We start from the raw sequence: 24,766 nt of genomic DNA on the forward strand, positions 1-24,766 counted from the left end.
AGTGTGAAATTCACAAGGGCAGGGATATGTAATAAACAGGGAACCATGATCAAGAATGAGAAACTTGGGAGGGACGACCTCCTTAGGGTGGCCAAGGAGGTGACAATGTGATAGGTCGCTTCGATCCAACAGTCATCGAAGCACTTAATTCCACAACACTAAAGAAGAAGAACAGAGAGCACTGCTTTATCTTAAATCATCAAAAGTTTATGTGGGTGGCTCATGAAAAAAGCACCTTTTGCCAAAATAGGAGGAAAAACTACCCCAAGGCAATCTAATATGACTGAGGGGACAGGAATTGAGAGCCGGGACTTGTTCTGATAAATCTCATTTTATCTTCACAATCCTACCAGGTTCACAGATGAAGAAAGTGAGGTCAGAGTGGATCAGATTATTTGCCCAAGATCACACACAGCTGATAGACTCAAAGCCTGGAGAAGCTCTATTCCAAAGTTCTTTCCACTGACATTTTCCTAATGTCTGCAAATCGTCAGAGCTAAGAAAAGCATACCCGCCTCTTTTTTGGGAAAAGGAAAATTCTGCCTTGTAATCCCCTTTAGTGGAGCTAAACTTACATGTTTGGAGTATTGGTGCCTGGTGGGGGCAGGTAGAGGTAGTGAGAAAGATTTGTCTGAGCAAGAGAAACCACATTATTTTATCTATAGGAATAAGTTGCTATACTCTTAAAATATTAGGCACTCCACTAATCAAAGTCAAACTTCGCAGTGACAACTACAGACATAAGACTTGTGAAAGCTCGGCTGGAAGAGAGCTATGGAATAGTGGGGAAAGCACAAGAACAATGTCAGCAGAGCTGGCTTCCAGCCCTGGTTTTGCCTCTGGGGAAGGAAAATGGTGACTGGGAGCACAGGTGGGTAAAAATTTAGGTGGCTTTTACACATATCCTTTGTACAGAGTGAATGTTGTGTCTTACATGTTTATTACCTGCCACAAGAGCTTAATTAAAATTTTTAAAAGACAAAAAGTAAAATAAAGGAAATGACTGAAACCCCAGACAAGTCATTATCTCTTTAAGACCCAGTTTTCTCATTTACAAAGCCTGCCTCTCAGGATTTTTGTGGAGATCACACAAAATTTTACATTTGAATGTACTTTGAAAGTTATAAAATACGGACCAATGTAAAAAACTTTTTAACAAGAAATGACATATACTCTGTATAAGACAACAGTTAAGATGACTCCCAGTGGTACACACTAACAGATCACTGAAGACTCCGTTCCCTGCATACGACAGCGGGTACTGGTTAAGAGCAGGGTTTAGGAACCAGAGAATCCCCACACTGGCCTGCTGTGTAACCTCAAGCAAGCTACTCAACCTCCTTGTGCTTCATTACCCATCTCACGGTAAGTATGAGGATAATACTACGTCTTAGAGAGACCATGAAGCCTGAGGGGCATGATTCATTTGCTTAGCAAAGTCCAGGAATGTAGTAAAACTTAAAAAATGTTAGCTATTCATTAGAGTGACCAAAATGCCTTAGCACCACACCACCCTAGAAGTGGCCAGAGCCAAATCTAAATCTAAAGGCTGGGGAAAGAAGGAAGTCACTGAAGAATTTATTCCATGTTGCCAGAAGCTTCAGGTGTAGTCATCAAATAATTTATGTAAAATTCACTTACTTGTCCAATCCTCAAATAACATGGTGCATATCAGCAAATGTCAAAAGGGAAAAAATAGCAAGTTCGTATTTCCCAGGAGAAGAGACACAGTGTGACGCAGAACAGGGCTGTACTGTGGCCACTCCAGACACCATTTGAGCTACGTGCATTACTACTGGAAACTGGGTTCTTTAAATGCCTAGGAAGAGGCACTCGGCAGGGTTTCTCACTTACCCCATCATAAGAATCACCTGGGACACTTGTTACAAATCTAGATTCCTGTCATTACCACAGAATCCCTGAATCTGAATCTCCAGGGGAGAGCCCTGAGAATATGTACCCCAAATGAATCTTATGATAAGGCCTGTTTATAATATACTACACACAGCAGCCTAGCTGACTACTAGGGACAAATCCTTATATGGGTACCATTTGCCCCTCCCCTCCAATCTTGGGTCTCCTTGCTTGTGAAACTGTTTTCTTCAGCTTTCTAGATAAACACACACACTAATCTTAATGACACAAAGACTATTTTTACTTGAAGACTACCAACGGATTAAATACAAAATTGCTGATGGAAACAGCTTTTACTTATCCAAGCCAATGTGCAAATCTGGCTTACAATACCTGTAGGCATTTCGATCATTCCTAGCTGATCCAAAGGAAAAAAGGCCCCAGCCCCAGTGCTGCTGGGAAGCATTGGATGGCTCCTCATCTCAACCTTGGCTCACTTCCCAGCCTCCTTTCTCCTGGTTTCCACTCTTGCCTCAGGGAGGAAAAATTAGGGCTCCTCCCCTCTTCATCATAAAAGCCTTTCGTGTAGATGCTGAAGAACACAGTGAGATAACCTTACCTTTGCCACCCCTTCTTGCTTTAGGCACAAGGAGAATAAAGAAAACCAAGGTTGCAATACCTAAGGAGCTGAGAGGTGCCCTTGGCCAAGACCCAACGTCCTGGGTGAGACATTAAGGAATGACAAACTCCAGCAAAGAGGCTGACAAAGTTGCCTGTGTGCCTGGAGGCAGTTTTTGCACGACAGACTAGCCCTGCCATCTAGCCAGTCACCAAAAAACTCCCAGAGTGCCTTATATATTTAAGGCTCCAGGAAGTTGCTGTAGGGAATACAATCCATGTTCAGGCCAAGTCTCTCCACTGGAGGATCTTGGAGTTCAACTATGGCTGAAACATTAATATAAAAAGGAAGAATAAATGAAAGTATGTTACAGAGGTATGGAGGAGTGAGAAGTCATTTTCCACTAACTGAACTGCAAATATCTTAGAGAAATTGATCTTGCTCTGGCCCTTCATTTCACCAATAGAAAAGTGCCCTCTCACTCTAAATTGCGATGTTTCTAAATGGATTGTCAGAGAAGAGACTAGACAATTAGCTGAGAACAAGCCTGGGCTTTCATCTCGGGTTTTCTAATTCTATATAAGCCAACAAACATATGTGCAACACCTACTACGTTTCAGGCATCATTCTAGGCACTAGGATACAGGGTAAAAAAGACTGAGTCGCTGCCTTCAAACAGCTTCTATTCTAGTGTTAATTTTGTGATACCTCTCCACAGTAAGTACAAAGAATCATAAAGATGGATGAAATCCAAGCTCAGGGTGTGTGTGTAGGGTCAGGAAGATGAATTAAAGGGTCAATCAGTTACAAAACTACTGAAATTTCTTTGTCATGAAGTGATAAGTGTTGTGTTCTGACTGTGGATCTCAATTTAAGCGATGTTAATACAAGCAAACACACACACACAAAATTATATAACTTGATAGAAAATGGCGGGCCTAAGATTTCAGCTTAGGTGTACTGATTTCAAATCCCATTCTCATTCCCAAACATGCACAGGGATGGAAAGAAATTATGAAATTAGGATACATTTCAAAGGAGTAACACAAAGATGAAAAAAAGTTTTCAACTAAGACATCTTCTAAAAAGCCTGCCCAAATTGTATACAATTTCCAGTACACTAACAATCCTTTCATATTTTCTCCTGTGTGAATTTTTTGTCCATGTATTCTCCCTTGCCATCTACATCATAAACTCCTCCAGTGAAAGTATGAGTTTTCTTTTTTTTTTAATTACTCCCTGAGTACTTACGGTGTTTTCGTCTACTGCTGTCACCTAAATCATACTGACAAATGGAAAACTCCTTCTGAAAACTTGTGTGACATGACCCCTTGGCAAAAGTAAAAATCAAAAACAATTTTTAGAAATTAACAGACCAGTTACACAGAATGATGTTTCAAATTCTCTGAATTCACACCCGACCCAAAAGTTCTAGTGATTTTTCCATTTTTCCATTTTGTCTTATTTTGTTTTTCAAAATTTAATTCAAAAACTAGCTCAATATTATGAGTACTGTGTTTCAACAGCAAACCAGCCATTATTTTCTACAGAATCCATTATTTTAAAAATAAAAGTAGTTATAGCCCTTTGGTAAGTACAGCCAAGTTTCATTTATTTGGGGGCAATAGAAATCATTTCTGTGAATAATCATGGACTTACCATTTTCTTTTTTTTGTATGTCAGCTATAAAAAGATATTTTTCTTCTTCATAGGAGAAACCCAGTATGTTTACATCTGAGTGCTAATGAATCTGCTTTTATGCGTTAAGTCACAGTATATTAAAGAATGAATTACATCATACTGCAAATAACTTTTTTAAATATCTAGTATAGATAAAAGAATGTATTATACATTATATAATGTAAAAAGCTAATGTGTCTATAGCAAAGACGTACTCTACTAATTAGCCATTAGCCACTTAAGTTGCTGATTAAAGCGGGTAGGGGGAGGAATCAGGCTTATATTAAGTATTTTAGAATTTAAATAAAGCCTGGAGTTCTAAGAAGAGATTAAAATCTTGAGCACAAAAAATAATTAGCAAATTCATGATGGGTCTGATTAAATTTCATTTATAATCATGACAAGTTAAGTTAGCAAGATCTCATAGTTAAAATTAGAGATTTATGTAAAACAGTGGCTGTGTCATCGGATAATGGCGTGGAATAAAGCACCTAAGTCACTTTATAACATCTTACATTCTAAACCTTCCTTCACGGTTTCTTACAAGCCATGTAGGGCCTAATCTGGAATCACCTTTTCCTTTGTAATGTAACTGATCAAAACTGTGCGAAGGATTGCCTTAACCTAAAGACGGTCCTAGCCCAAAAAGTAATTATGAAATTTCTACATTTCCTAAATCACTTCGAAAACATCACCATTTCCCGATTCTCTGTAGCAGAAAATCAAAGCTACCAAAATACCTACCTTGCTTCCAAATTAGAATGGCAGCAAACATAACTTCAGGAATAATTTAAGGTGAAAGAAAAAAAAGACCAGGTAACCGCTGCTACCATCAAAAGACTAAAAATAGGTTGGCAAAAGAGGTTTTTTCACTTTGAACACAGTTTGATTAATCAGAGTGCTAAGAAAATGTCAGCTCCATGGGGATTTGGGGAATGTGTACAGTTTTCTGAAATAAACCACATGGCTAAAAATCAATGCAGTCCCTTGCAGCTGAGCCCAGCTGAAGGCCATTCATTGTCCTCACCTAGATTTCAGGAGTTGCTGCCTGCTTCAATCCACAAGCTCCTGTTGAGCCAGGTGTTTCCAATTTTATGCTTAGTTTAAATGCCCAGGCTGGGGTGATTCCTGCTGCCACAGGACAACATAATGGCTCAGACACAAAGGGACTGCTAGGGCTCTTTATCAAGACAGATTTTTTGTAAGCAATGCATGCTTTTTTGGTTAGATTTCTGCTTTTACAGTGAGTTCCAGATCTCCTGGTTAAGCATAACCAGAAGCTCCTAAATATTCATCCACATCATCTGGAGGATTAAGGGCACTGAACCCTATCCACTAGCTCAAATTTTCTCAAATGAAGATAATAATGCCCATATTATATATCCTTGTAAGGCTTTATAGGGCTATTATGAGTTAAAGGACAACCTTTTTAAAGGTTTAAATGATGATACTTATATGAATATAAACATGTTTCAAAAATTTCATGGAAGTTATTAAATTAAGATGTTACAACTAAGTCAAAGAGCAGACACACATGTAAGCAATCTGGAATGCTGAAATGAATTAACAGATACTAAAAACTGGCCTCTTCCACAAGGGAGATAGATGGGTGGCGTCAACCGAGTCTCCATGAGACAAAATGTATTTGCCTATCAGTTTTCTGCAACCTATGTTAAAGATAACTTAAGACACACACTTCTAGAGAACTAGATAACTCAGATGACTACAGTAGGCATAATCTAGTATTGCACTGAAAAGACTCCTAGTAGTCTTTTATTAGCCATTACAAGGTCTTTACAATGTTACCTGGGATACACATGAGAAGATCTGTGCAAAAGAGCTTTCTGAATTAAAACATTTAGTTACCAAAAGTTATTTCTCAGAGACATATATTTTTCTATTGATAAAGATGTAGTCACCTACTCTTTTGTCACTACCATAAAAAAAAAAAAGTTGTAGCATTAAATGAGACAGTGCACGGGACCTACCAGGTGCTTAACAAATGGCATCTATTTAAAAATGGCAAACATGTACATGTGCAAGCATATGTATTCAAAAGGTGTCCAAGGCTTTGGCCAGATCTTTTCTTATATTACATTAGAGGGATGCTATGAAATTTCTATGTCCACAAGGGAATAAAAAATCCAGTTCCTTCTGGCCTCCCCTTTCTTCCTCCCATCTCTATCATCTCGGTTATCTCTAGGTCTACTAACTGCCTGCCCTAGGCACGGCAGTATAACCAACGGTTACAAACCCCTGATAACAAGAATCTTCGAGGCTAACTAAAATTCTATCTCCAAGGAAAGGTTAGGCATTTGAATCAAGCATCCCAAGTAATTTTAATGATCAGGGAAGTTGGACAAACACTAGATTAGGCAGCATCCTAGAGCCTGGCAATGAAGAGAGTGGTCCACAGAAGAGTGTAAACCATAAAAGCTCATGGCTAAATAAATATGTTTAGCCATGGCAAGCAAGCAAGCAGAGTTGAGATTGGGGCAACTGATATTTTATGCATGTCAAACTCTTGTGAGGGCATACTCTCAAGGTTGAAGGGGAGAATCATCTCCAAAACATGAAGAGTCCATGATCCTACAGTTCACATGATGAAATAAACCCATTAAGTGAGGTGTTCTCCAATGTAATTGGACACTACAAGCTGAATCAATAATAAAACAAACATTATCCTTGGTCAGTTTTTATTCATTTAAAGCATTGTGATGTTCAGCACCAAGACATGTATAATTTAAAAACTTTATTTTCTCTCAAATAATTTTATCTGACATTAATTTCTTTGTAGAAATTGTACCCCAAAGGACAATTCTTACATGGGAAATTGTAGGAGGAATTGGTTAAATCTAAAATTACAGCATAGTTTACATCTGTAAACAGAAGTTTCCCATTTCAAGCCAAAATCTCAGAAGGTTCTATTATAAACATCCATCTTGAAAAGGTTTTATCATTTTTACTTCCAGAAACCATGCAAAAATTTCAAACCAGATTTCCAATTTTAATAACCACAGCTGTCCTCAGCAACTCAGCAAATCCATGCAAACATTGTTTATCAATATAACTGCAAGGTACACTGGGGAAAAACACTACACACACTGTTTCAATAATAGTCAAAAGTTATAGAGTTGGAAAAAAACACTGGTGCCTTTTTCAAGAAAGAGAACATGATATTAAAAGAACTCGACATTAGGCTCCTCTGGAAGGAAGTAGAATACTGAACACTTTCTGAAAGCCTATTGTGTGCCCTGAATTGCAGTGGTTACCAAAATTTGAGACATGAGTTCTTTCCTTGTAATGACAATCCTTTTGTGTGGAGACATATTGGATTTTGTCAACGATCATAGCCAACAAAAAGGGATTTCCCCCCTCCCCTTACAATGTATTTTGGTTCTATCTGTATAAACTTTGTGGATTTGGACAATCATTTAACTATCTTCAGCCCCATACACAACATGGGGTGCACAGAATGCAGACATCATTAGTGTTGTGGGGAGCAAATGGGACAATACATTTTGTAAATGATCAAGCACCTCACAAATGCTAGTTACTGTCAGTTCAATTATTCTGCACAGATGTAAAATCTATAACATTATTTGTCTAAAAAGGAACTGGGCCAGACTGCCTGAAGCTGGGTCAAGGAAAAACAGGCCAGACTGATCGAGCTATCTCAGAGGCTGCAGAGAAAGGAGAATTAAATCTTAAAAACCAAAGAGATAAAACAATATGACTTAGCCCAGGTTACCCAGGATTTGTCAGAAACTGATTCCTTGTAACAATCTGAGACAACAAGCCAACCGTGAAAGAATTCCCCATTCTAATGAAATAATTTTCTTTTGTAAATCTTCCTTACTTAAGCAAGTCCTCTCAGTGAAAGCGAGTCCTCAGTGAAATCTCATCCTTCCACATAGTGTGACAGGAAAATTAGAAGGGCTTTTGAAACTCTTAGTTTCCTTGCTTTACAATAGACAGATTTAATCACTTGTTCTCAGAGTGCTGTAAGGTAGGTTCCCTGGAATGATTTCATCCATATTATTGAAACGGTGGAATCCATAGTGACTTTAAAGACAGTATCCATCTCAGCTGAGACAGCTATGATATATAACAGTATTCCTAACACCCTGATTCTATACAATGGAGACCCTTTTATTGTGTGTTCCATCAGACAGACATTCTTTGAATTTTGTGGTGACTCATAAAAATGTCTAAAAAGGACTCAAAGAGTAGTGATTATTCCAGACCATTGTGATAAAACAGTTCTTTAATATGATATGCTTACCCACAAAGAATTTGAAACAAAAAGGCATTGTTATAGGAATATATCATAATCTTTCTAAATAGACTGTCAGGAGACAGATAACCAGCTTTTTTCCAATGCCAAATTAATACTTTCCTTCAACAGATTTCCAAAGAAATTATGTCGATGCAGTGGAAAAGGAAAGAGAGATTTGCAGTGGAGTAGACAAAGACAAATAAGAAGAAATAAAGAATGTAAATTGGTAAGGGTGCTATTTATTGTTTTTGCTTTCTAAAATATATATATGTTCATGAGAAATATGCAAACTGGACAATTAGTGAATATCCTTTTCATGCCAAACTCCAAATCCCACCCAAGAGATAAGTAAGTACTAAAGATTTTGGTGTATTCCTCCACAAATTTCTTTCTGAATAAGTGAATATTTAAGTGTCCATTTCATACACACACCTATAACATATGATAATATCTTGCTTTTTTTCACTTAAATAAAGATACTGGAGATTTTTTTTTTTTTTTTAAACATGAACCTAGTTTATTTGTTCGTTTCTTGCACTGCAAGTACTCCTCGGTGACCTGCTTGGCCTGAGACTCTTTGCCATAGTCCTTAACCAACACACAACTGCAACCAACCACTCCCTGGGGTTTTCTCTGACAGTTTTACAGAGGCCACCCGTTCCCCGAGTTTCCTGTGGTCATCAACCTTAATTAGGTGGATTTGCTGTTCAGCACCATCTTGCCATACACAGGCTCATCACAGTTGGATGCAAGCAGCAAGGATGGGCTTGGTGTTTGTCTAAGGCTTTGGCAGCTTCACAAATTCCACGTGCTAGGCCATCGTGGATGCAGACAGTCTTCAGCACCTCTCGTAAGCAGTATTAAATAAAGTCCATTACACCTCCAGCAGCAATGCCTTCCTTGGTCACTGCGGTGGATTAGGGTGGAGCAGAATCTTGAATATACCCAAGCCTCTGCCTCCATGCTACTCCAGAGTATTGAAGACCTTTTATATAAAGTGCTAGATAGGCAATTACATTTAAAAAAAGAAACTGCAAGAAGCAAATGATATTTAATTTCTAAATCAGTTGCTTTCAGCTCTGAGTGAAAGCTAGATTCATCTGAGGACCATTTAAAATGTTAGTTAGAGAACTACCCCAGATCAGGTATCTGCATTTTTAAAGGATCCCTAGGTAAATGTAATGTTTATCTGTTGCTTAAGTGCTAAAATGATAAGCAGTTAATGATAATCTCTTCGACAAGCTTCCAAAGATCCATGCATACCATACAACCATATGCAGAAGTCTTTTGATTTTAGTAATCCATATTCATTTCAAAAAAGTTAAGAACACAAAAGGGGGGTGCTCAGAAGCACCCACACGCCCACATGAGTTCTTAATAAATACCACCTGAGAAACCAACAAAGCAAAAATAGCATAGAACCTCCTGAAGAATAAGAACTTGGGAAAATCAGATTTTTCTTCAGAAGATGTTACTGAAAAACTCTCCTCAATTTAAAGTCCTCCTCCATTTAAGCAGACTATCCTCCGAAATTCATCCAAAAGAGAATTTATTGAGCAGCTACTGTGTGCTATGTATGAAGATGCAGAGAAAGGAGATAGTCTTTGCACTTCAGAAGGTCACTGTCCAGCACAGTGGTTTCCAAAATGTAATTTGCGTGCTAAACACTTTTTTCAAATGCAAACTAAATGAAAGCTCAATATCTAAGCCTTTACTGAGGAGAGACGCTCTGAGGTGGCAAACAAGATTAGGGCCCAAATTCCTATTGATCTGCCCTACGGGAAGCAGCCAGTCACCCCAGTTACCACCAAATAACTCCAACTGTACCGAATGGCACAGTATAGTACCCTCTAACCTAGTAAATCAATGCCAGTCACCTCAAACTGCAGATTAAAGTCTAAAGCAGTACTCTCCACGACGGCGTACAAAAAATCCACAGGGACACAATTAGAAAATATTAAAGCTCTCTATATATTTATGTTAATAGACTTTAAAAGAGACTATTTTGTGAGTTATATAATGTAAATAATTTATTGGTAGAGTGGTTCATTCATACAATTTATAATTACATATATTATACTGAAATATATGAAACTGCCATTTTGTAAATAAAAATTGATAGACTATGGTTCCACCTAATATGCATAATTAGAAATTATGTGCAATTTCATATGGTTCGACCTGTATATCTGGGTTGCTCAACCTCAGCACTGACATTTTAGGCCAGACAATTCTGCATAACAAAATGCCTCCAGACATTGTCAATTTTCCCCCAAGGAGGCAAAGTCATCCCCTGTTGAGAACCAGTGCTATATATTGAGTGCATGTGCAGATTTTTTACTAATGGCCTAGAGAACAGGAATGGTTTCCATTGACATTTATAACAATACCAAAATGCTAACCCAATACAGACATTTTCATGAGTTTCACATTTGAGCCATCTGTTAAAGATAAGACAGGTTCGTCATCACCACGAATGTCGTGATCTATGACTGAGGATACTCATGATAGCACCATGCTAGGTTCAGAAGGCATGCGAAAAGACTCTTTCACAAGTGAATGCAGAAGCACTTGCTCTTCCAAGTTAAACTGGGGGTAGACAATAAGGGTGAGAGAAAACATAGTTATGAAGGACCAAACACAACAGTCATAGATAGGCCAGACTAGCATGGGTACACTTTTCCCAAGCAAAGGCTTTCAGAAGGCTCTGAACACTGGATCACAAAATGTTCTCAAATGCCCAGTCATAAATACAATGTGAGTCTCATTCAGGAGCCAAAGGACTGTCTTCCCAGATGTACACAGTGGAAGAGGCTGTTAGTCACAAACTGATCTTGCATGTACCACCCCCACACACTGATATTTAATCAATACAATTTACTTTGAAAAATTAAGATTGATGCTATATAGGCTCATGTGTACATACTCCAGGGTATGTACGTATATACACACAGTACTGAGCTCACTTCCCTCCTATCAAAAGCAAAAATAGCAAAGTTCAAACACATGTTCGTTTACTCATGTGATCTGAAGGTACATTCATTCTTGAAGAAAAAAACATGCCTTAAAAACATCAGTTAAACAGCTTTTAATCATTAATTAGTTTCTCTTGGTTCCCATTAAGCATTGGTATATATAAGATGTGACAATATAGCATCACCATCTACACAAATACCAGCCTGTTACTTTTTGAACAATTTACAAATAAAGATATGTGACAGACATCTTTGAAGTACTTACTTAAAAGTTTCAGAATTTGCTTTCTTTCTCAGGCACTAATATTTTTGGGTATTGAGTGGGAGGAAGTGTGGGAAGGAGGGAATTCTCAAAAGGAACTGAATAAAAGCTGGCATTAAATGGGAGCTGGGATTCCCCCATCCCACTTCCTTGCCTCTGAAGGAGAAGAAAACAAAACTTGAATCACAAGAAAGACTGCCCCTGACCTGACCCCTTGGTGCAGACCAACCTTTGCCCGAGTCCTGCCATCCAGCCCCAACCCCTGAGACAGAAGCCAACCTTGGTGCCCAGACAATGGCTTCTGTTGGCTAGATCCTTAGAAGATGATGACTCAAAAGGAGATGTCAGGATCTTCCTATTTAAGTTAGATCATGAAAGAAAGCTCATAAAATATTCCTTTGTTCTTTAAAAAATATTTTAGCTTCCAGAGTTCCAGTTATTTAAGCAGTATTATGACTGCCCTATATATGTGAATAATCAAGGAACCACACTTTAATTAGAACTAACCTTAACTATAGAAACTACTGCAGGCTAGGCACTGTTTTAAATACTTTATGTGTGTAAATTCCTTTAATCCTCAATTCTGTTAATACACACATACACCCTCTATGAGGTAGGTGCAATTTTTACCCCCAGCATGTAAGGCAAAGTGCAGAACAGAGAGTGAGCTCCTCCTTAATATTTGTGTCATAGGTGCCTCAATCACCTCACTGAGGAAGCTGCAGAAGCCACAAAAATTGGGAGTGCTAGGTCTGGGATTTGAACCCCCAAAGTTTTAGGCATGCCATTATACTGAGGATAATCTTGAGGGAAAGCATGGGGTGCTGGAGTTAATAAGTGAGTTAACACCTTACATCCACTATTTACTAGCTGTAAACCCTAATTTCTCTGAGCCAGATGCTACTTCTGTGAAAAAAAACATAATATCTACCAAAGTGTTGCCTCTTGACGATTGAGTTTGAGAAAATGTTAGTCAAAAGGCCTGCTCCAAAGGTGAACATAATAAATATTATTCTCTATCCTGCCTTACCCACTAGAACACATTTAATATTTTAATGGCAATTTTTAAAAATTATATTTTTACCGACCAAAACTAAACTTTGCTCTTGTTTACATAAAATCAATGAGATTATAATTATTGGGCAATGCCAGAAAGTGATCTCTTCAGGAGCTAAAGGAAAGTATAAAGAATTCGCTCAAACGTGAGGTTTTTGGACTTTGGATACATGTTCTTTGGTTTATTTGTAGAGTTCATGACTGGAAATAAATTATGCCCATCAGTAAGAGGCTGTATAAATAGATTATGGGACAATCACAAAATGGGCACTACATACACAGCCTCATATAACCTGAGAGCCCTCTGCGTACTGAAATGGAAAGATTCATATAATAAAATAGGTGAAAAAAGCAAGAGATAGAATAGTGAATGCTAGCATTTTAATTAAAAGGAGGTTCAGTTTGTGTAAATTGATGTATATATGCCCATGTCAACATAAATATCTCAGGAAAGATACACCTACTAGATACATCTACTAGTAATATTAGTTGCCTCCAGTGAGGAAAAATCGGTGGCTGTGGGCTAAAAGAAGGATACTTCAGAATATATCCTTTTATATTTTTAAAATCTTTATGTGATATATTGCTATTTCAAAAAATAAGAGAAATAAAAATAGAAGACTGAGAGGAGATTATTACAACTTATGGTGAGCTCATGTAAGTAAAATATGACATCTATTTGGGAGCTCAAAAGGTATTATTGCAGCATTCTGGATCAGTGCTGAGGTCCAAAAACCAGCATCACTAAAAAGCCTGTTAGAAAAGCCAATTATTGGTCCCAACCCAGACCTACTAAAGAGGGATCTCTGGTACTGGGGACAGGAATGTGTTTAAAGAAGCCCTCCAGGAGATTCAAATGCTCACTCACAGGCACAGGTCTAGATCAGTGATTCACACACACTTGGCTGCCTGGCTGTAGACAGACCTGGAGAGTTTATCTAAAACAGGTTCCTGGGCCCCATCTTAGACTGAATTACAATATCCTGAATGAAACACAGGAATGTGTATTGTTTAAAAATCTGAATCTGACACACAGCCAGAGTTTAAGAATCACTTCCTGAAACTAAAGTCAGCTGTGATCAATACAGAAGTTTTACTGAGATTAATTTGCATATGCAGTCTCAAAAGGCCCAGTCCTAGGCCCACTTCTTACAGTTACACTCCAGTGGGGTATATGTGTGGTAATAATTCTCTGCACAGTGAATCTCAAACTGTAGCACCAGAGAGACCTGGAGGGCTTGTTAAAACACAAACTGCATTATCCCAAGTGCAGAGTTTCTCATTCAGTGGAAAGGGGAAAGAGGAGCTGATAATTTGCATTTCTAACTAGTTCCAGGGGATATTGCTGCTGATGTTGGTCTGAGAACTTTAAGAACCACTTTTCTCCCCAGTCTGCCAGTTCTCAACCAGGATGCTAAAGGCCCTTTTCAAGCATGGTCCCTAATATGCTTGGGAGATGCAGAATTGTATGGGTATAGGTGTGAGACAGAACTTTGAGCTGAGCAGGTTGTGCTGTGCAATGTTAGTAGGGTACACCTGATGAAGATAATTAATAAGAGCTACATTAACAAGTATCCCCAGGAGTCTGTGAGAAGTCTAGTCAGGGCTGCGAGCAGTTCTCATACAGCCAAAAAGTCCTAAAATAGAGTATAACATACAGGAGTGCAATTTCCCTTAAGATGTTCCTCCAGTGTTTATATGTGAAATTCATCCTTGAACTCTAAAGGCTGGGAACCACTGCTCTCATCAGCACAGTTCCTGCCTGTCCTGTCCAGTGACCTTGCAGTCCAATCTGGGGATGGCACCAGGCTCTGGGTCACATAGATGCTCCCTGGGTATGTAAATAAAGGAGTGACTAAGATCTATAGCATTTATGATGCAACTTTTGAGTTGAACTGGAAAATCCCACCATTTTACAGTGAGGAAGCTAAAACCACAGCAGATAAGGTGCTCAGCAGCTACCCAGGGGCCAAGACCCCATTTCTCCTCCAGGGTGGGGGCCTCCAGGCTCCTCATGCTGGGCTCTCTGCAGCTCAGCTTAGGTGCCCCTCCTTGTCTCATCCACTCAAACACTCTCACATATATCAATAAGTGCTTCTCTGGAGCAAAATATAAAGCTAGAGGATATCATGGTTTAGTAGCATTATAGGAGGTGGAGTTAAAAAGAAGAAATTTCTGTAGGTTCTGGGAGAAGAATCACTGACACTGGAAAAAGCAACTGGGAGTGGGGGGTGAGGGGCGAACAAAGTGCAGATAAAACTGAATTCACTTCTGACCCCATTATTTGTAACACTTGTTATTTTTCATGACTCGGGCTGAATTATATTTAGGAAATGGTTGTTTTGTGTTCCAAAGGCAAATTTATAATATAAAAATATTAGCAGGTAGAGGAGAAAATTGAAGAGGAGCGACAAGATTGCCCTCGGGCCCCGTTGCACCATTCGACTTTCATTTATCTAATTAAGAATTAGATTCTTAATTCTTAAGAATTAATTAAAAGACTTAATTAAAAATTACTCTATCATCCATTCAAATATCAGCAAGATTTCTTCTTGTAATATAGTAACACTGGATATATGAAAATACTTAATAAGAAATTAATAAGAGTTTTTTTTCTGTTGTTATATACTTCAAGCCTCATTCAAGTTGGTTCCTTTCCTCAACTTCTCTTTCTTGCCCTGGCCCACCTGAGGTTTCACAACCCAATCACTAGGGAAGTGATTCTCAGGAGGGCTATATTACAATCTCCAGTCAGTAAGAAGAATCACAGCTCTAATATTCCAAAATAGTAATGATTACAATAGAACACTGATGTGTATAACTGGAAGAGTGAGAGACATCTGTGGCTCCCCAAATTCATGGATCCCTATGCATGTAATTTCCTCCATATGTATAAGTAACAAAGAATACAGGACAATTACAGTGCAATAGGCAATAGACCCTGAGTGGATGTTTGGACTGGCTCACCAAGTCACTTGTTACTGCACAGCAGTCTTCCAGAACTCCAAACACATTCATGTCTTAACAAAATTACAGATGACTCTGGATCACTTGGAAAATGCTGGGACTATGCTGTTAAATTTGCAAAGATCAAGGGTCAACTATACAATGAAGGATAAATGGTTCTTTTAAATTGCAATAACAAATCAAAGAAGCCTTCAAAATATATACTTTTTTTCTACTTGAAATTAGTTCCAAGAGTCCTATGGATAAAATATAGAAGCACTCAGAAAAATAATATATCTCATTATAGTAGTAGGTCAGGGCATTTAATTTGCAACAACCTAAATGTCCTCCAAGGTATATAGAGAGTTTTCATTTCTCAGAAGCTTGTCAGTTACATCTGAGACTGTGATTTAAAAAAAAAAAAATTCTAAATTACAGGTATCAGTATATATGAGAAAACTGTAATTAGTCTAAAATCATAGCCATAGACCAGCCGTAATGGTTAAAATGGCAACTTTGTCTTCAAGTATGAGGAAAATACATGTGTCTTATTATTGCAATTGGTGAACTACTGGCTTGTGACAAAAGTCCCAATGCTGTAGGATGGAAAATACTTCCCTAGCCTTCCAGCGAGGAACAAACTTAAGAAAAGAACCCCAGCAGGATCAGCCAGTGTCAGTCAGCCTCCACTGTTAAGCCTTCACAGATCCTCAAAACCAAACCCAGTTTCATCACAGCTGGGTAAATATCCACACAACTGCTGGAGACTAGCTGTGCTCGCTGGGGCTGGGGCGGCAGAGCTGCTACCTGGGACACATTTTTCTTTTTGTCAAACCACTGAGCATTACCACTAGGAATACAGGCTGGTGACTTTAAATCAAACCATGAGTAGTTTTAAAAACAACAAAACATTTGTTGGACTCTGATATTTGCAGTTTTACAATCACTTAGTATCAGTGAGCTTTTAGATTTAGCCCAGATATTAAATTAATAGACTATGTGAGCCAAATCCAGACTGGGAAATTCTTTACTTTTCATTTCTCTAGTTAATCAGCAATAGAAGACAATAGGTCTTTCGAAATTTCTGATGCAGTGATGTCCACCCAAATTTGTCCTGTGTGGGTACAGGCTCCCTTTACTCTAGAAGGCTCTGAAAGCCCCTTTATCTGAGGAGACCATCATTATTTTCCCTTTGAATCCTAAATTGCAAATAGTAATTAGCTACATGTAGTAGAATAACATGACAAGGAAGCTTTTTGTTATAAGAAAAGTATCTATCCTCTGCATAACAGTAATAAAGAGAAGGGAGCATTATTTCTTAGTTTGATGTTGATCTGACTTCAGTTAGAGCTGAGTGGAGCCTGCTCTAGACCATGCATTCTCAGTGAGGCGATACTGGCCCCCACAGAGAAAATACTGGTTCTTGTGGGTGGGATGTGAAACAATCTTAGATATTACACATTATTTTTGTATATAAAGCACAGATATACATATAATATGTAAAGAGATATACAGTATATCTATCATGTTAAAATTTCATGGGTGGGGCGATTAGGGGAAAAAAATATCTAAAGAGGCTACTTAGGTGGACAACAATGAAATAATAGCTGAGAAACACTGCTCCAGATATTGGCAAAGCAATTGTTTGAAACCTCTGGCCAAAACAATTACAATTATTATTTTGGAAATAACAATTTGTTGTTTAAATTTAAGCTTTTGATAATAGTTAAATTATTGTCTTTTTGAAGATAGCCACTGTGAGTTGGAAAAAAAGAAAAGCAGAAATGCATTCTATATGGTTACAAATATTCTACGAAATGCTTTGATCTTGTTAGGAATGACTGAAAACTACTTTTACCAGTTGATCGTGTCATTTTTCAGGAATTCATAAACTATCTGTCTTATTAAACCTATCACAAAATAATATGTAATTATCTTCTGTCAAAATCCTAATCAGTTTTAAAATTGCTGATGAAAAATTTAACAAACTTTTTTTAAAGATATAATACTCTGCATCTCTTTTGTTAAATTCCAGAAAGCTTGTTTTGCAAAAAAAAAAATGCCCAAATTTCAAAAGTATGCATGAAAAATTAAACATGCTATGTACTGTTACAGTGATGTAATAGGAAAAAAATGAGACAAATGCCACCTGCAACTCATCTGCTTTTCCCCCTAAAAATGTTTGCAAAAATGTTTGCAAAATTAATAATAGGGCAAGTTTCAAAAATATTTCACATTCAAGGAGATATTCTTTTTCGAATATTCTAAAACATACCCAAAATAAGTTTATGCATAAAATTCCCTTTTCATGCCACTTTTAAAAAAGATGAATTATATAAACAACAGAAAATGGCCACTCCTGCCATTAAAAGGCAGAGTAAGCAGGAAACTTTCAATTAGTTAACTGTGGGTCGGTCAGTTGATGACAAAGACTTCCACAAGTGAATCCGTCTCATCTCTAATGACAAATCATGTCTCTTTCCTTCCAATTCCTTCTTCTTGAGGTAATAGTGCATCTGAGAATTAAAGAGCTAAGAAGACAGATCTGCTAGCCATAAAAACTTCTAATTTGATTTATGCAAGAATAAATCATGCTCACAAAAAGGGACTGGCACTGTTCTAAATTAAAGTAATCCCAATAATTATAATCAAAGTTCTTCAGCTGGCTGAAACAAAGCCAGCAGAAGCATTAACCTAAATGTCTGCTTCAGCAAGAGCCAGAAAATGCTAATGTTGACATTCGGCTTCAAGAAAAATTATACAGGGGAAAAAAAAAAAAAACAGCTCACAAAAAAATCACATATCAGTGGAAAGACTAGTAAGAAATGAAAATCTGGGGAAAAGATTTTAAATTCCACATTTAACTAAACAAGAGTTTTGTTTTCATTAGGAGACTGTCATTTTGTAGAATGAAAATGGTTATCTTATTTTCTGAAATGGCATTGTTAGAGTTATTCAGCTTTTTAATGGTTGAGATAAGATTTGAGGGGAAAAATAAAAAGTCATATGTTAAACAGATCAGCAATTTAATGTGATGTGAATCTAGTTTTTGATTTTTCATTTATTTCTTGAATACACTAATTATTTGAAGATTATAATATAAAAGTAAAAGACAACAGTGGAGATCATCTTCAATTGAGAACTTCAAGCCATGACATGGGTATTTCAGGCACAGAAAACAGAGGAAGTGATGGCCTTTGAGTAAAATTTCTACCATATAAACCACCAAATTAATTAGCCACTCTTAATATGTACTATTGTATTATATTCATAATATTCCAAGCCAGTGGCCCAAATGAGAAGTTTGCTTTTGAAATTTACAGAAGAAAAAGGAAATCAATATATGTTACGGAAACAAAGTGTACTTATGACTATCTATATTATGAAAATAAAGTATTGCTCAAATGAAATAAATATTACTGAGCAGCCTTATTTCACAGGAATAAAAAAATTCATATTTGATTTTTAAAAATATGATGAAATTATAATTTCATTAGCCATATGATATAACTTCAAATAAAATCTGAATTGTAAGCCACACTTAACATCATGGAACAAACAAGGTGACATTTCATTTTCTTTCGTGTCACCATTTCATTCGTGTACGATGACTAAGATGCTTCTATAATGTGTGATTCATGATGAGTCATTCTTATAAAGGAATTTTAAATGGATTAATGTAATGAATAAAACTTAAACTTTTAAAAATAAAAGTAAGGAATCTGAGAACATCAAAAATACTTTCAGATAAATGCCATTTCATTCTGAGCTGGGCAAACATGGTTATACTTAATTTTGTGTTATACTTCAAGCATGAGGCCACCAACCATGGTCTCATATTTGGGTTGGGTCACATGTCCTTTGACAGTTGTTTTTAGAAGTAGAGTAGATATTTCAGGATGATGATTGAAATTGAGAAAGGCAAATAAAAGGAACAGTGGTGAGCAACAATAACAGATAAGAATTCCAAATTAAAGCAACCTATTATCTACCGCTTAAGAAAAATCTTGTACACAAGACAAAAGTCTTGTCCTAATGTCTAGCATACAAAATTCTTACTGGCCAGCACTTCACAGTTATGTGTTTGTCAGCAGGTTTTATGCCACAGTACAATATCTTTTCTTTCATTGGAAGAGGAAATCATTACTCATGTTAGTTCTCTATGCCTGGAATACTCGCCTTCTGGCCTCTTAATTGTCTCTTATAAGCCTATGTCTTCATCTAAGCCTTTTGCTTTAATCACTCTGTTTGGAAGTTTGTTGTTATTCAGTCATTCATTCATTTAGTCAATCAACAAATATCCGCATAGTCTATTCTATATTCTAGAATAGACTATGCAAACAAAATCTGCTAGACACTGGGGCCAGATAAGAAGAAGGAAATGTTCATATGCGTTTAACATATTGGTGTGGTTCTGCAGTTATTTTTTTTAATGTAACTTTTCCTTCCGTGCTGATAACTTTCATAATCAGGGACTATCCCATTCCATATAGAAAGTAGCAAATACAGATTTACTGCTGGATGAGATAAATAACTAGAGTATCCATTAAAACTACCTTTACCCTTTCTCAAAAGAAGAGGTATGTTTAAAATTATAATCTGTGTCATAGTCATTGAAACAGTGATTTCTAATAAAAACATTTAACATATGCATTTCCATTTGGTGTTTATTGTTGGTTTCATATATTTAGCCGACACAAGTTATATCCACAAAGTTCCTTTTATACACACAGTAATCTCTCTGCTAACAGCAAGCAAAAGAATAGTGGCAAAAGCTAAATGAAGGAGGACGACAGTATTACATTTGTTCTCTGGCATTACATCTTCAGAGATCCATAACCAGGAGAAGCATAAAACAGGTAATCAGTACCAACATGAAACTAACACTTTACAATTGAAATGTAGCGATTATATTAACACTTAAAATAGAAATTTACAAAAATATGACTCTTACTATTAGAAATTTCATGTATATAAAATGAATCCACAGGAATTTTTTCTTAAAAAGGAATATGCTATAATACCATTTTTTTTTTTATTTTTTTGACAAGATTCCTTGCTTTGCCTCTTTAAGAAATGGCACTTTTAGGTCATTCCTTGTTAACTCCAAATAATTAATCCTAGGAGCTAGGAATTATTGAGATTAACCCTAACATAGAGATCAGAAGACCTGGGTTCAAGAGTGAGATCCATTAACTACTAGGTGTTTGGCTTTAAACAAAGTGTGCACGACTCCAGCATCTTACTAAATGCTTCTACCAAACAAAATGATACCTGACTTCTTCATCCAGTATGGCTGCTGTGAAAATTAAATCAATAAAACCGTAAACAGTTGGAAGCTAGCAAACCCTACTTAAAACAGGAGATAGTGAAATATGTGGTTCTCCAAAGATAGTCAAATGCAAGTACAGAAGAAAACAGCTTTCAGAGAACCTAAAATGCTCAATTTGACTAGCTATTAAAAATTTCCAAAGGACAGCCTCTGCAAGATACAGGAGTGTCTTAGGTCTGTCCATCTGTGTCTTCATTCAACATGCATTTATTAAGTGCCCCGGGATAGCAATGAATAAAATGAATATGTTCCCTTATTCCATGAAGTAAATATTCTAATGGGAGAAAAAGACAAAAAATGTAGCTCAATATCAAGTGCCATGAAATAGTGCCATGCATAATCATAAGAGGGAAAGTCATGGGCAAAGGGCATATTTCAGGTGTGTAAGAAAGTGCTCTAAGACAGAAACACCTGAGAAAAAAAGATGTTCGGGTGTGCTGACACTCCTTCATCTTAATTCCCTATCCCAGGGTGGACACATGACTAAGCCAAACAATAAAATATTTTGTCCTAGAAATTTGGAATTAGGACTCCAAGACTATTTATTATCTCTTAAAGTGCTTGGACCAGGCAGTGTTATAAAGATGGCCTAAAGTGGCTTGTTTCTGTTTGCTTCATTGATTATCCAAAGAATGAAGGAATTGAGCATAAGAAGAGACGAGGAACCACATGGTCCTGGGGAGATGGAGTGATCTCAGTTCTACACAGCTTTCTAGTTCCTGGTTCTAGTCTCTTTCGAGGTACAGCTGTGTTTTAATCCCGTGGAGCCCATGAGATCCATCTGGAGCTTTCAGATAATTTCCTTTCTTTTGCTTGAAATGATCCGAATAGGTTTATCTTTCTAAAATATGATTACTACAACTGGGTTAAACTGCTACCCTAGCTCCATCTAGAAGCACATTTAGAATCCATTTATCAAATTAATCCTAAACACTGTCAGCTAAGAGGAAGCATGGTATGGTGGAAAAGGTACATGGAATGGAGAGGTGATGACACTGAGTCAAATGGACAGCATGGTGAGAACTCCACAAAGAAACACAAAGGACAGCTTAGAATTTCTCTAAGACTCGGGATATTGAGCATACGCCTGCATCATGGCACCTTGAATGGAGAGTTGACAGGACCTATCAGCAATGTGGCCTTTGGCCTTTTGGTTTCCTAAAATAACTCTGCCTTTGAAAAACCTGTCATGATAGCACCAATCTACTTAAAGTCTTCAGTTTTTAATGTTCATATCAAAATTTTACTCCAACCATATTACATAAATATTTGCATGAGTATGCATTCTTACGTGTACAAGGATATTTACTGCAGCAGCTCTAATAGTGAAAAAATTGGGATTAACATAAAAATACATCAAAAGGCAATTGGTTTACTAAACTATGATATAATCATAAGGAAACATAATAATTAAAAAGTAATTAGGTATTAATTACTACACGTATTGACATTCAATGATGATCAAAGTATAACGACAAACGGAAAAAAGAAAGCTTCAGGAAAGAACATACAGTATTAACCTTGGTTCAAAAATAAGCATATGTCTATATGTACAGTTATACGTGTGATCAGAATATGCAAAGAAAAATCTGTCGGGCTCTCCTTCAAACTCTTCATTGAGGAGACTGCATCAGATTGGGATTGAAGGGAGATCTTCATTTTCCGATTTGTCATTTTCTACACTGTTAACATTTCTCACAAGTATGTATCACTCCTCTAATCAGTGAACCAGTAAAGGTATTACACTCAAACCATGCCTGTGCAGATAATAAAAGATATGTTCAACTATATGAAAACTGTAAGCAAACTCAGATTTAGAAATGTGAAGAAATGTAATTTTTTTCTTTCTCTTTTTTTAACTGCACTAGTCCTGTAAAGAAAGAACCTTGTCGTTTTACATCTTGCTCACAGAAGACAGCACTTTTAGAAAGGCACAAAGTACTGATAGTACTAAAAATAACCCCCCATATCACCACGGCACCCAGCTTTCACTTAACTCCCTTTGCTATAAATATCTTAAGAATAACACCCTTACTCTCTAGAGTACTCTTAACCATGTGGCTGGAGAGGAAGTCACACTACTTTCTAGGCTAGAATATGGCTTTGGCAAAGGAGGGAGCTCCTTTGGGGAAGGAAAAATAGGGTTGTCATAGCACCGTGACAGGCTTTCCCCAGAAAGCTAAATTGGGAGATCACTGTACTTAGGTTAAAAATAAAGCAGTCTCTTCTTCAGAAACAGGTGACTGGAGTTTTGCCTTATTCGTGAGGATGCTTTTATCTGGCACAGCAGGCAAAGCTCCTTGCAGGAGCCTTCCATTTGTGAGCATGCAACACAAAATCCACTGCCTTGGACTGAGATGCATAGATTAGTGTGTCCTTCATTTGTAAACACATGTGTAGTTTATTTAGGAATATGATAACTGTGCCAAGACACATCCTCTCACTTCCCCTCATACTTGTGAACAACACACACCAATTACTAAATGTTTGGCTGGAATTTAAAAAATTTTTCTGTCCTCCCCTTCCTGTGAATTTTGGACTCACTTGATGGTGCTTAGAAAAAAAAAATACAAGAGTCCGCATCCCCACCAATTGTCTGGTTCTTTTACTGTACCTGAGGTCCACGTCACAGTTACAACAGAAATTTATCCCAAAATCCTACCTTAATCCTCACTTACTTTGGGGAGAGCATTCTCTTAAATAAACCAGTCACAACATGGAAAAATGCTAAGAATGTTTGTAATGGCTGTATTCTATCTTGCAGGCAATATTTTTTTTAATATGATAAACCCTGAAACTTTCTTAAATTACAAAATGCCTCACAGCAAGTGTGGATATAAAGAAGGGGAAAAAGAAACCCAGAGCCATTTTATCTATAAAGTTCATTATTATTTCAGGACACCAAGGGTAATAGAATGCATGTTCTTTCATTCTGTCCTTAACTAGTCTTTGTGGGGGGCAAATTAAAATAATTAGATGACTAGAGAATAAAATTGTTAAGAGAACATTTGTCTTTTCAACCTTTGAAATCTCACCTTTTTGAAGGTTAAGGTTCACATTCTTTCGCTGGGTCATTCCTTCAAACAGTTGAGGGCCCACTCAGGCCAGGCTGAGGTTTGAAACACTACATTCTCTTTTACTGATGTTAACGGGATTTAAAACAATGGAAGCCAAAAAATGTAGAGGTAATTTGTACCCCATATGCCCAACATGATTCGGCCCTCAGTATGACCTTCTTAGCTATTACTGAAACTTTAGCCAGTGAGTAATCCTTATAGTAAAAGAGTTATAACAAATCTTTTTTAAATGTCCTGTTTTAAATAGTTCATGAGGAACCATGCTATTTATATAAAGTCTTGTGAAACTAAAAAATGCAAATGTAACTACAGTGATGCACATTTTTCACCTTTCATATTGACAAAATCTGACAACACCTATGATGACAAGGATAGGAGAAACAGGAACCATACTTTATTGATAGGAAAATATGGGATAAAATGAGATATATCCGGGGAGGTGGAGGAATCTGGCAATATCTATAAGTAGACAACATACATGTATCTTTTGCTCCCAGAATTCCATTTCTAGGAATGTATTCCACAGACACATTGACACATGTGTGCAAATATAAATGTGCAAGATATTTACCGCAGCATTATTTGTAAAAGCTAAAGATTCAATTTCAGCCAAATGTCCATCAGGAGGTGAAGAGCTCAAGTATTTGAAGTATGAAACTTCCATCTTATGAATGACATGAGCTGTA

General features: G+C 37.1%; 1 protein-coding gene and 1 pseudogene across 1 annotated transcript in view; both read right to left on the reverse strand.

Moving 5' to 3' along the window:
* ANK3 (ankyrin 3) overlaps nucleotides 1–24,766 on the reverse strand; it is a 596,679-nt gene that overhangs the window by 425,996 nt on the left and 145,917 nt on the right. The window lies entirely within an intron of this gene.
* Nucleotides 2,714–24,078, reverse strand: LOC105298819 (annotated as a pseudogene).

Source organism: Pteropus vampyrus, unplaced genomic scaffold (assembly GCF_000151845.1).
Source record: "Pteropus vampyrus isolate Shadow unplaced genomic scaffold, Pvam_2.0 Scaffold165, whole genome shotgun sequence".
Classification (NCBI taxonomy): domain Eukaryota; kingdom Metazoa; phylum Chordata; class Mammalia; order Chiroptera; family Pteropodidae; genus Pteropus; species Pteropus vampyrus.